This window comes from Callithrix jacchus, chromosome 1 (assembly GCF_049354715.1).
Source record: "Callithrix jacchus isolate 240 chromosome 1, calJac240_pri, whole genome shotgun sequence".
In the NCBI taxonomy this organism is placed as follows: Eukaryota; Metazoa; Chordata; class Mammalia; order Primates; family Cebidae; genus Callithrix; species Callithrix jacchus.
The window spans coordinates 166,178,368-166,192,033 of NC_133502.1; the positions used below are offsets into that span (position 1 = coordinate 166,178,368).

General features: G+C 38.8%; 1 long non-coding RNA gene across 2 annotated transcripts in view; it reads left to right on the top strand.

Annotated features, from left to right (window-relative positions):
• LOC103794720 (uncharacterized) overlaps positions 1 to 13,666 on the top strand; it is a 94,519-nt gene that overhangs the window by 47,616 nt on the left and 33,237 nt on the right. Inside the window, exons 3-4 of one of the 2 annotated variants that reach the window (XR_008472961.2) lie at positions 3,148 to 3,252; positions 12,072 to 12,232. This is a non-coding gene — a long non-coding RNA (uncharacterized LOC103794720). The remainder of the gene's footprint in view (positions 1 to 3,147; positions 3,253 to 12,071; positions 12,233 to 13,666) is intronic. The other variant, XR_013527196.1, reaches the window with a different exon arrangement.

Here is a 13,666-nt window from a genome sequence, read left to right on the forward strand (position 1 = left end):
TATTAAAGAGACTGTCCTTTTCTCATTGTATATTATTGCCACCTTCCTCAAAGATAAATTAACTGTATATACATGGGTCTATTTCCAGGCTCTTTATTTTGATGAATTGGTCTAGCATGCTGTTTCAATTATTGTAGCTTTGTAATATATTCTGAAGTCAGAAAATATGATGCCTCCAGGTTTATTCTTCTTGCTCAAAATTTATTTGGCCATTTCTTTCTTGGTTCCAGGTGTATTTTAGGATTCTTTCTAATATTTCTGTAAAAAATATCTTTGGGACATTGATGGGAATTTCTTAGAATCTGTAGATTGCTTTAATAATATGAACATTTAATTTAACAATATTAATTAATGTATTTTTCTAGTTTTCAGAGTTATTTAATATTCAATTGCTTTTCCTTTGATTCTCATGGCACCATCTCATATAAGTGACTTAGGGAAAGTTGTTTTATAACTTTTGAGCTATAAATTCCTCATTCGTTAAGTGGAGGACATTCTTGCCTTATCTATATCTTTGGGCTGTTGAAAATCTAATGGGATAATAAAGGAATGATTAGCAGTGCCTGATACAATGATATTTCAGTCACTTCTTTACATCAAGCATCAAGAAAGGGAGTTCTATGTGATCATATTTCCTGAACACTAAAATGTTACAAAAGATTTATGAATGACTTCTGTATATGAATCATAGATATGGTTTAGATTTTGAAATGCTTAATTTTCTGAATATTGCATTGGTTTATTAGATAAAAGAATTGATATCTGAAGCTAAGATTGTTGCAGAAAGTCTAATTGGTTTGATTACAATGCCATGGCAGAAGGGCTCCACTCTATTCCATGTCAACTGAAATCAAACAACATGAAACACATGGTATTTAAACTTTAGTGCCCTGGGGGATTGGGAGGGGAGAAAACCTTTATAACATCCCTCTACAGTTTGTATACCCACCCATTTACTATTCTTCATGGTAACATACTTTAAAGAATCTTTAAGTTCTTTAGTTTCAGAAACAGGAAGGAATGATGGAGGAGAATTATCATTTATTCTGCACCTCTTCTGTCCCCAGCATTGTTTGTAGGATGGCTCGCTAAATCTCAGTGAAGGTGTTATGAAGGAGGATACATAAGGTCACTGACACTTGTTGCAAGGCTCAGTTAGTGTCAGATTACAGATTCAAATTCAGGTCTTCTAAAACCAAAGCCCTATATACAATGCTGTATTGCCAAAAAAGAAGGGTCTTCGAGACATAACCCTCTTATAGAAAAGATATACCATTTGTTATCCTCTTGTAGAAAAGAAATCCCAGGAGACTGAGTATGAAATTATTAGTTATTGAGGAGAAGGAATCATGCTGAATCCTTTGGGATCTGTGTGAAGAACAAGAGAGGTGCTCAGCAACCCAGTCTGAGCTGTAGAGGCTGACTTAGGAGCAGAGAAAATAATCAAAGGACCCTTCCATTCCTTAGAACCACCAGTGGTTACACGGTATCTGAAACTTTCTCTTTCTTCTTTCTGCATTTAGAGAAGCAAAAGAGAAAAACGTTTTGAACAGAGAGCTTCTCTACTTCTATGGACGACATACATATTTCACTTTTTAAAAGCTGCCGACAAACAGCAAGATTCATTTTAGCACTGGCATACCATAAATTTATTTGCTTGTTAATGCAGCTTCCTCAGTTCAAGTTTTTACTAACTAGCAATATCAAGATGTCAGTCTGTCCTCAGATGTGTATCAACCTCACCTGGTAACAAGGTGAGAGTATGGCCTGCTCAAGAGCATGTGCTGTCTCAAGAATGGAGACACATTGGAATATTAATATTAGAGATTTCTACAGCAAAATATAAGCGTTCCAGAATATAAGAGTTGTAGAATCATAGGCTGATAGACAATTAGTGGAAGATAAAACTTTAGGGTTTATCTTATGTTTTGCCTTTATTTTGGTTAAGCCTCCTTTTATATCCTACTGATATGGAAGACAGATGGATTTGAAGTCCAATATTATGTTAACATAATGAGCATTTCCAGCCCACTGGAAGGCAGAAAGAGGAGAACCTGGTAGAGTGGCATAATTCAATTTGGCATTGAGAGGCTCTAGATGCAAACGAAGTCATAGATATTGGCATGATCTCACTATTACACTGTAGCAGGGGTTTTTGTTTGTTAAGTATGTGTTTTTCTAGCTCTTTCTTATTTTGGCTGAATGCCATTGCTTTTCCGTTGGAGAATGATCCCTCTCCAAGTCCCTGACTATGTTTTCTAGTGGGGCCTATCCAATTCCCAGTTATCAGCCTGACAATTGGCTTATTCCACCGATTCATGAATAAGCTTATCACACCAGTTAAGTAAAAGTGAACAATGGACTTGGCTAAAACATATAGGAAAAAAGGTGCTTTCTTTTCCTTGCAGTTGCTGATCTAGTAAGATGGGTAACCTGATATGGTAGTAACCTGGCCATGTTGTAATAAGAGGCTTGCTGAGAAAAAGCTATCAGAAAGAGAAACAGAACCAAGATGCTGAGAGACAAAGGCACGATGAGGTGAAGCTTGGTGTATTCCTCCTTCCTCAGACCCTGTAGTGAGGCAAGGCAGTGTGGTAGTAAGTTCAGGCTAGGCCTTTGTAAGTGGTAACCCCCAAATGAGTTGATGAGATACACATCTTAAAAAGAGGGGGCTAAAAGTTAAATAAGCAATTACCATGTCACCCAGTCATTAGAATTTTAAGTATTACTCAATGGAAATGAAGCATATGTCCAAAGACTTCTATGCAAGTATTCATAACTCCTTTATGCATAACAACCAAAAGCTAGAAATCAATGTATATCAGGAGATAAATGGATTAAAATGCTTTTAAAAGTAAAATAAAATACTACTCAGCAATTTAGAGGAATAAATCATTGATACACACATGAGTGAAACTTAAAATAACTATGCTGAGTAAAACAACAAAAAAGAAGAGTTAAGATTCCATTTATAAAAACTGGAAAATGCAAACTAAGTAATAGAAAAAGCTCACTGCTTGTCTGAGGACAGAGGTAAGGGAAATGTTTGAGTTAGGGAGAAATAACAAAGAGATATTAAATTTTTGCAGGTGTTAGATATATTTTTTAAAATTATTATTGTTTGAGACAGTCTCGCTCTGTCGCCAGGTACCAGGCTGGAGTGCGATGGCACGATCTCGGCTCACTGCAACCTCTGCCTCCAGTGTTCAAGCAATTCTCCTGCCTCAGCCTCCAGAGTAACTGGGACTACAGGTGTGTGACACCACATCCAGCTAATTTTTGTATTTTAGTAGAGAGGGGGTTTCACCATGTTGGCCAGGCTGGTCTTGATCTTTTAACCTTGTGATCCACCCACCTCAGCCTTTCAAAGAGCTGGGGTTATAGGTGTGAGCCACCGCGCCCAGCTGATATGTTTATTTTCTTGATTGTAGTGATTGTGATTGTGATGATACATGTGACAGAATTTGCATGCGTATCAAATTGTATAATTTAAATATGTTTAGTTTATTATATGTCAATTAGGCTGCAATAAAACTGTTAAATATAAGGAAATTACAGCCTGTGTTGGCCTGAGTACCCTAGTAGAGCAAAGAACCTCTTCCACCAAGAGCTTACACTTATCCATATGAGTCTTGCCACAATACTGTCACATAGCAAATCATCTCAAAATTCAGTCATTTAAACATTGACCATTTATTATCAAATGTACTGGTCTGTGGACTGAGTGCATCTTGGCTGGGTTAGGCTCGACTCCAGGATCCAGGCTGCAGGTTAGGTTCAGATCTGTTCCAGGTATCTCTTATTCTTAGAGCAGTAGCCTCAAAGGAATTGAGTTCTGCCCTATGTTTGCCAATCTGGGGCCAGGGAGATAGGCAATAGCTATCTACACAATTTTATTTTCATGGTGTCACAAAAGTGCCAAACTGAATCACCATGTGTTTGGCCTCTGCTCATGTGATGCCTGCCAATGTTTGATTGGCCAAAGCTAGTCATAATGAAGCCCAGATTTAATGGGGTAAAGAATAGACTCAATCATAGTGGGAGGGAAAGGGAAGTGAAATATTTGTTGAACAATAACTTAAACTATCACCAATGTGTATCATAAACCAAAAAGCAAATCTTTGAATGTTAGATATTTGTGGGTTCTTTATTACAACTGAGATATGAGAGACATGGAAATGCCAAATATTTGGAATATTTGGGGACTATATTACAACACGTGAATTATTTCCTATCCTGAAGATAATATCAGATGTACATGAGAATCTAGTGGTCTCAGAAAGTTTGTCAGGTGAAAAAAAATTATTTACTTAACCCCATTTGTGTTAAGTTTCTGTTACTTGAACTAAAGTTGTCCTTATTAACGTAATTGTGGGAGGCTGTAATAATCAAAGAGCAGAGTCCAGCAAAACAAATAATTTCTGTCGTTAGTTGAGCAACTACTATTTACCAGTCACTTCACGTTAGTTATTTCAGTTAAGTCTTGTGACCAAGATGCTAGGTTGGTATTATATACTATTCTCTTAGCGAGGGAACTGAAATGCCATGTCTCAAGAAAAAGAGTTGAGAAGCAAAGCCAAATCCGTTGAAACCAAGACCTATTCCCCTTCCAGTTTACCATGGTTTGCTCAGGAGACAAGCAACAAAACATGGCACCAGAGGCATTTATGATCTTTCTCTGGGTCCAGGCAAAGCTGCAGCTAATTTCTTTCTGAGAGATCACCATCTATTTAATGTTTTCATAAGTATTCTCCTCCCATCTTCCTAGATTGCTATTACCAATGCTTAACTTCACTTAGACCTGAAACTTGTTTTTCGGTCTAAGCAATACGGTGCATATAGGAAAAGCCATGGATGTGCTGTCCAGAAGTGTGGCTTGGAATTGCTGATCTTCCATTTAGTGCTTTGAGACCACTGAAAATCCACATAAACATTTAATGCCTCAGTTTCTTCCTTTACAAAATGGAAAAAAGGGTATCTCCAGTTAACCTGATTTGACAGTTAAATATGACAAACTGAAAAGAAGTTTATAAAGTGTTTTAGAATGTTATATAGGATTAATGTAATCATCATGATTAAAGTTACTAATAATGATTGAGAGGGACTCACCTCCATCAGTAGAATTGTAGTTATTATAACAGGTAGACACAGGGAAATTTATGGCTAGAGGAAGGTATTCTTGCCAAATGGCTCTTAATCTAGACCACATAGTCAGAAGCTGCCTATGTCTTTACATATGACAGTAACTACTGCTACATCAAGAAGACCCTATGCTATATCTATCTCTACGGTCTCTAATTACCCGGGGCTTTCTCCAGCAATCAGCAGCCCACTCAGTGACCATCAAAAGATCTTCCTATACTGGCTATAAGGTTTCTTTCTTCCCTCTAAGAAGTCTTTATTAACTCCTCTGCCTCTGCTGGGTTCTGGAAGCCAGGTAGGTGATTAATGACCTCTGAATTATGATCCAACCGGAAAGGCTGTTGGTGGAAATTTATACTCAGTGTGGTAAGCTAGAATTCTTTCAAGCCAGGTACTCGACATTCATTGCACAATTTAATTGTAAAGAATAGTAGTTAATGAGAGCACAGGGGAAGAGGGTAAAATAGGAGCAGAGAATCTGGGCTGAAGGCCAGTGCTCTCAGCAGTGAAGTTACATCTGGGATGGATGAATCATGGAGTAGACAAATTGTAGCATTGGAACAGGGTTTTCATCACCATTATATTTTATCAGGAAGGAAACTAAGACACATAGAGAGTAATGAGGAAGCATGGTCTTGATAGTAACTATGATGATAAAAACAACTCCCTTTAGTTTTTAGTACCTTCTATAAATCAAGCTCTAGGTAGGAAACTTGACAAGCACCAAAGCTAATCTCAAAAGCAATATTGTGAAGTTAGACATTATTGTCAATATTTCACAGATTAGAAAAATTGAAGTTTAGCAAGATCAAATGACTTGTCCAAAATCATGAAGCATCTTGATTCTGGGTATAAACAGGGTCTTTCTGAACTTACAAAATTTTGCTCCTTTCGGTATGTCACTTACATTGCTTCTACCATCACTCTTTACTGCTACAGCAATGCAAAGTTAACTGTATGCCAGGCACTTACTGTGTATACATCTTCTCAGTGTTATCTCCATTTACCAATGAGGAAGCTGAGATTTGGTTTGGAGAATGTGCCCAAAGCCCTGTGGCAAGCAAGAGTCCGAATGGAATTTAAAATCAGGTCCTTCTGACTCCAGGGATAATTATCTTAGCCACTACCATACCTGGCTACAGCTCATACCAATAACCAACACTGTCACCAGAATAGCCAGTGCTATGATTCAAACTCCATTTTTAATGATAAACTTCCTGATGCGGTGAGAAAAGCTAGTCATTTTGAAGGTGAGATGAGATGAGATGGGGAGCAGAACATAAAGTGTGTGCATTTTTCTGTTACTACTGCACCAATATACTCAATCCAGTGGTATAAAGGAGACCCGATTTTAATAATTGACTATGACATTTATCAACCTATTTATCACCCTATAGAATCAGCAGGGATCAAAGTTAAGGAGTCAGCCACTTCCTACGCTAGAAGAATCTTGGTGCTTAAAGAAACTACATTGTCCTTTCAGCTGATTGGAAAATTGGATGAGCCAGGCTGCCAAGATGCATGCAAACCTCTGAGCCCTGCTAAATGTCCCTAAGTAAATAAATTACAAAAATAAAGTATCTTTTTTACGTGCATGTAAAAACAAGCAAATGAAAGCCTTTTGCATAATTGCTGCAAAGGGCCCCAACCAGCCATTTCCATTTGCAATTTCATATTTCAATAAAGTTTTATTTATTTTCATTTCCAAATGAATTTGTTCCCTGTGAAAAGAAGTCTTGTCACTCTGACTGGTACCAGGTGGTTGGGAGGAGCCTCCACTCTCAACATTGGCCTTTTGGCTGAGCAGATGACCTCTGAGCTTGTCTGCTTGTCCTCCTTTGCCCAGCTGCCTCTGCCTGGTTTTAATATATCTATGATTTTTAAAATTCTGTGCAATTGCCAAATTGCCTTATTTTCTAAATAGAAAATAAAAAAGTGCTGGCATTCATCCATTTAATACAGATGTATTAAATACCTACTGTGTGCCAGAAAATGTTCTAAACACCAGAGATACAGCACTAACAAACATATTAGGTCCTTTTTGCATACCTAAGGCTAGATAGTTTATCAAGAAAAGAAGCTCAATTGGCTTATGGTTTTGTGGCCTGTACAGGCAGCATGGCATTGGCCTCTACTTCTGGCAAGGTCTTAGGAATCTTCTGATCATGGTGGAAGGTGAAGGGGGAGTAGGCACATCACATGGTGAGATGCTGCAGGGAGGTGCCACACATTTAAAAACAGCTAAATCTCACATGAATGAACTGAGCAGGAACTCACTTATCACAAGGGGTGACAGTCTTGTTACTATAGCATTCATGAAGGATTCACCCCCACGATCTAATTACCTTTCAACAGGCTCCACCTCCAAAATTGGGAATCACATTTCAGCATGAGATTTAGAAGGGACAAACATGGAAACTATAGCAACAAAACAGAACAAAATCTTAGTCTTCATGGAGCAAAAGATCAGACAAAAAAATTGTGTTTGGAGTTGATGTTTGGGTGTGGGGAGGGAAAGTAGTGTTAAAATATTCCACCATAGTGGGTAAAGCATGCCTCGAGGCTCTCATTGTAGGGAGGATGTGTGGCTGGAGTGGTCTGGGCAAGGGGAGTATATTGGGAGATGAGGCTAAGAACGAAGCAGGAGACAGAGATTGGGAGAGAGGGTATGCAAGCTTTAGGAAGTGTAAGAAAGAGCAGATTGCAATGAGAAAAGAAAACCAAAGATTAGTATAGAGTATTTCTTTGGTAGGGAAGAATAAATTCCTTTGGAAAGATATTTGGTTACCAACTGGATTTCTAATTCCTTGTCAATTTTGCATACGTACACTTTCTAGTCTTCAGTATCTTCTTCTAGTATCTGTAGATTATAGTGGGAATGGTGGCAATTGATGCAACCCTGGATTCTTGAATGTTGAAATTCTCTCTTGACCCAGCCAATGCCCATGAGAGCACTAAGAAAAGCATATTTTCACAGGGGACAGACAGAGAAGAAACAGAGTACTTTCATCATATTCTTTATTCAAAACTCCAGAATGATTATATCGTAAGCTAAACTGGGCCATGTGGTTGACTACTCTTGCCCTTACCAATGAATCACCACTGTGATGAGAAAAGCCATGTCCAAAGAGAAACTCAAAGAAAGATACATCAGAAGTAAAGGACTTTCTCCGTAAGTTTAGCTGATCTAATTTGTCGACATATGGTATTTCCTTGGCTCTGCCTAGCTTCAAGTTTGGTGAAGGTTGGGAAATTTTAATATATCATTTTTAAGGAAAGCTTTTAAAAAGGGAAAAAAATATAGGGAAGGTTAGGAAAAGAGAGAGAGAGAGAGAGAGAGAAAGCTAGAGAGAGAGAGATTGCTTCTAAAGAAAAATAACAACCCTGAAAGGATTAAGTTAGTAACAACCCCTTTGGAAGAGTTTCAGATTTATATTACACTTTGGAGTAACTTCTCTTTTTGGGAAACCTTGTAGGTTCTGGTCAAATCAGAAGAGTAGAGAAGTTTCAAAAGTTAGAATTCATGTTATTAAGGCAAGTGCAAACTAGTGTAAATTATTAGAACTATTACAAAATTCTTATTTTCACTTCAAATTTGTAGTTCAACCCATTGGAAAAAAATAATTTATCTTAGCGTCACCATAGATGAGATCAAGTAAAATATCCTTAGAAGTACTCTCATTGGCCAAATGTATTAACTGCTTAAATGAGATAAAATACACTTTCAGTGAGCCCCAGAGCCCCAGATCTATGAAATTCTGGAAGGGACATTGAGTGACAATCTCACTGAGTCCCTGCCTCCATTATAGAGGTGAATACTTTTGTGACCACATAAAAAGTGAGCTAAACCCAGATGCTTTACATTCCCTGGTCAGCATTGTTTTTTCAACCCTTGTTCCAAGAAAGCCTAGGACAGAAGGTATGAGGCATCATGTTTGGAATTCTTCCAAATGGTTAGGAGCTTGTCCCAAGCAACCCCTATATGGAATTGCTTACCTAGTGATAAATAGTGTCACTAGAGTTTATGGCACTTACTGTCTGGTGCTTATGAAGAAGGACAGTGATTTATGGCTATGTTACAAGTCTGGATTGGGCAGAGGAAAAAGGCTGCCTAATGCAAGGCTTAAAGACTGGGCTTTGTCTTGGCTGTGGTCGATAACAGTTATTTCATTATTCTATAACCATCATCTGATTTTCCTCTGACTCATTTCTGTCTTTGCCCACTGCCCTCCTCTGCCTGTCTGCCTGTCTCTCTCTCTCTCTCTCTAGCTTTCTTCTCTCTCTCTCTCTCCAGTTTTCTCTGATCATCTCTCAAAGTTCAACATAATCAGCCTAGCTAGACTTGTGTTAAAGAGAAGATAAAGAAAAAAGAAGGGAAAAGACATTATCTAAGTATCTTTAATGTATGAGGTACTGGGATAAATACTTTCATGCTGGTTTTTCCATTTAAGATGCACAATCATGCTGAGAGGGGTAATTTACCCCCATTTAGAAATGAGAAAACTTGCTTAGAGTTCACAGAGTTGGTAGGTAATAAAGTTGGAATTCAAAATCAGATCCATCTGACTCCAAAGTGTCCTCTTTCCATGCATCCTCATTTACATCACTCTTCTCCATCTGTCCAGTAGATCTTGTTGCTTCTTGTCCTGGGTATACACAACAGCACATTCATTTGATAAACATTGAGCTTCTATTATATGTTAGAATTGAAGAAGCAAAAATATGTAATACAGTTTGTTCACCCTCAAGCAGCTCCCAGCCAGTATATGCATGTGTATTTGGGGCTTAGGGCTGATAAAGAATGCATATTAGTAAGTACATCTTAACACAGGTTGTTCATGTATTTATGGATTCATTCTTTAAACAAATGTTTATTAAATACCCATTCTGTTGCCAGGCATTTTGTTCCAGGGTTTATCAATCCTGGCTGCATAATAAAATAACCTAGTGTACTTTTTAAGAAATACTGATCTTTGGCCCATCTAAGTAATTCTATTTAATTGGCATGGCATGGGGCTCTGGCATCAGTATGTTTTAAAAGGCTCCTAGGCAATGGTAATATGCAGCCAGAGTTGAAAAATACTCTTCTCGGTTCTAGAAGTGAAACAGTGAGCAAACAGGAGAAAAAGTCCTCTAGATATTCATAAGATATGTGTCCCCTTATTCAGATAGAGGATGTGATGGATAAAGGAAGAGAGAGGAAGATGAAGCTGGAAGGCTGGATTGCACATAAATCTTCTTAAGCCTTAAGTTCAAGGCAATTTGGATGATATAAAGCATGGGAATTACAGAAAGACGGAGATAGCTTCACACTCTACTTTTCTGTGATCTGGATTAAGTGGAAGAATCTCTCATCCTAAGAATTTTTAGTTTTTAACAAATTGACTGATGTAGGGCTTTATTCAGTGCTGTGAGTATAGAAATGGGTAAGAAAAGTTCCTGCCTTCAAGGATCTTCCAGTCTAGTGTGTCTGTTAAGGGTAGGGAAAGTAGCGGAAGAGTGCTAGTGTGGCAAGAAGTACTGAGTTGCAGGGGACATGGAGTACTTTCAGAACATTTTCCCTCCCTGACGAGGAGTATATCATGGACACTTCTAGGCACCACCTTAGTAGAGTCTCTATAGGTGACAGGTGATTGAACAGGAAGAGAAGTGAAGGGAGAACCATATAGCAGAGGGAACAGGATTTGCAAAATGCAAAGAGAGAAGAAACTTGGGTTAATCAGATTCTCAAACAGTTCTGTCTGGCTTAAGCACAAAAGTGAGAAAGAAAATGGAGAGGGTCACAGTAAGAGAGGGGAGCAGGAAATAAGCACTGTAGGTCATATCACAGAGTACCTGTTTTTTTTTTTTTTTTTTTAAGCAACATTTTGAAGGAATAGAGAAGAAAGTAACATGTCAGATTTGCATGACAAAGATTCCTCTGGTTGCTTTGTGGATATAATTAGTAAAGGCTTGAAGCCAGGAGGCTAAATGGCAGCAGTGACAGAGGTGATAGGAAAATAAACAACCTCATCAGATGGAGCAGGAGAGTGGAGGGGTTGACAGAGGGGTCAGTGCTGTCTAGAGTCTGGTCTCTCAGGTTTATGGCTCCAGAAACTCTACTTTAACTCTGCACCAAAAGGTAATGGGATTCTGGAGAAAAAAATGGCAGAGGGAATGTGTACACCATGTGAAGGACAAGGAAGTAAAAGGACATGGGCTTTCCCCCTGCCTTCACCATTTTCTAATCGTGCCCTTGAGAGCATGTCACACAGCTGGGCAAATGCCTGTAATCCCAGCGCTTTGGGAGGCTGAGGTGGACAGATCCTGAGGTCAGGAGTTGGAGACCACCCTGGCCAATATAGTGAAACCCTGTCTCTACTAAAAATACAAAATTAGTAGGGCACAGTGGCGCATGCCTGTAATCCCAGCTACACAGAAGGCTTAGGCAAGAGGATCCCTTGAACCTGGGTGGCAGAAGTTGCCGTGAGCTGGGATCGCACCATTGCACTCCAGCCTGGGCAACAAGAGCAAAACTCTGTCTCAAAACAAAACAAAACAAAATAAAACAACAACAACAATTAAAAAAAAACCAAAAAACAGCAGTTCGAGAACATGTTACATTCCTTGCTGATCTTTTGTGTCCTCATCTGTAAACTAGAATCATGATAGCTACATTTATCTCCTTAGAGTTCTAGGTACGATTAAATGAACTGCACTGCATGGAAGCGATTCTTAAACTCGAAAGAATTTTGCAATTGGACATCATTTTCTAAATTCCGTGATCTAATATCAGACTATAAGGGGTAACTGTGGGCCACATAGAGGGTCAGGGCTCTGTCAGACTCCACTTCTAGGAGAGAGTTAAACATTCCTTGTGTGGACTTTTATTGTACAATCAAATCCAAGCTCAAAATATCTTCATAGGCAACATGTTTGTCTCTCCCCAGTTTTGCAGCCACATCAGTTTCTGATTAGACTTACAATTTAAGTGGGGAAGTGACTTTGGAAGAGACATGTGTACTGTCAGCAGATGGGAAGAGGATGGAGAGAGATGGAGGGAGGCCGCTGTAACACCTGTTCTGGTTGGGATTCTGAATGAATATGAAAGGTAAGCAGACACCCAATTAGTAACCCCTGAACTCACTCCATGTTATCTCTGCAAACATACACTCTCTTCCATCCTGTGCTTCCAAAGGATACCAGGCTTCCTGACAAGCTATTGCAAAGAAGGATGCAAACCCAGAGGAAAGAGAGAATGAAGCACTCTTAGTTTTGTCTGCCTCCTCCAGCACCTCTAACTCAGAATTTTTTTTGTATTAGGCATTTTCTACTTCTGCAAGCATTAAAAAAAGATAATTATTTCTGCTGTGTCCATAGTCTCTTTTCGCTAAGTACCTACTATGTGCCACACAGGCATGCGTTTTAAAGGTTTATTATGTGCTGCTATTTCATTATTCTCATTTTGCGGGTAAGAAAACTGAAGTTCTGGAAGGGGAAATGGCTACCCAGCTATGGAATAAAAGATCAAGGACTTTTTCTGTCTTAAGGCATTCAGTTCTCAAACTAATATGAGAGGTAGGTAGTATTGTTATTCTTTCCATTGTTGATTACTGTTTTGCCTAGCACCCCCATTTGCCTCTCTGCAGTGCCTCCACCTGTGAGAGGAGTATGCTTCTTGATCACAGAAGGCTGACGTGGTGATGCAGAAGGTGAGCAGCAGTGACAGATGTCACTGTTGAGTAGAAGCTTCAAGATTTTGAGTGGGCTTTGTCATATCTCATTTTTCTTTGCTATTAGACTGACAAGGTCTGAGATTGAGTCTGCCCAGTCAGCCTACTTTTCAAAGCAAAGAAAACGCAGAGGAGAGTCATAGCCATACATAGACATATAGATGTGAATTCTGAAATTTGAGATCCATATGTTACACAGTGTAGCCAAACCTGAACTGACTAATGTGCCTGTTGGAGAAGACTGAAGTTAAGGAAAGGTAAATAGGAGCCCAGCTATATATTGGTGAAACTAAAACTAGAAGTCAACGCTGCCCTACTCCAAACTGTGTGATCATCACCATTGTATTACTCTTCCTTTCCAGTTCTCATTCTGAGATTTCTCTGTATTTTATAGTGACAGCTTTAAAATAACAACAACAAGAACAACAAAATCCAAACAACTAGTTTAAATGGGTATAAGAGTAAGTAGGTTCTTGGTAAGAAAGAAAATTGAGGTAGGGCAGTGTGATTTGTAATTTTAATGAACATACGATCTATTTAGAGATTATGTTAAACTTTTAGAGTCGTTCTGGGGTAGCACCTAAGAGTCTGCATTTCACAAAAATTACAGAGGAAGCTCGTACTGCTGGTCCTTGGACCACTATTTGAGTGGCAGGGGCTTATATGATGCCAGTCGCTTTGCTTTAGTGATGACAGAAAGATAAAATAATGTAACCTTACATAGTGGTCAGGAATGCTAGAACTGGGACTAAGGTCAGGCAAGCAATGTAATAAGGGGGAAAATTTTAAGAGGGAAAGTAGAGCAAAGGCTG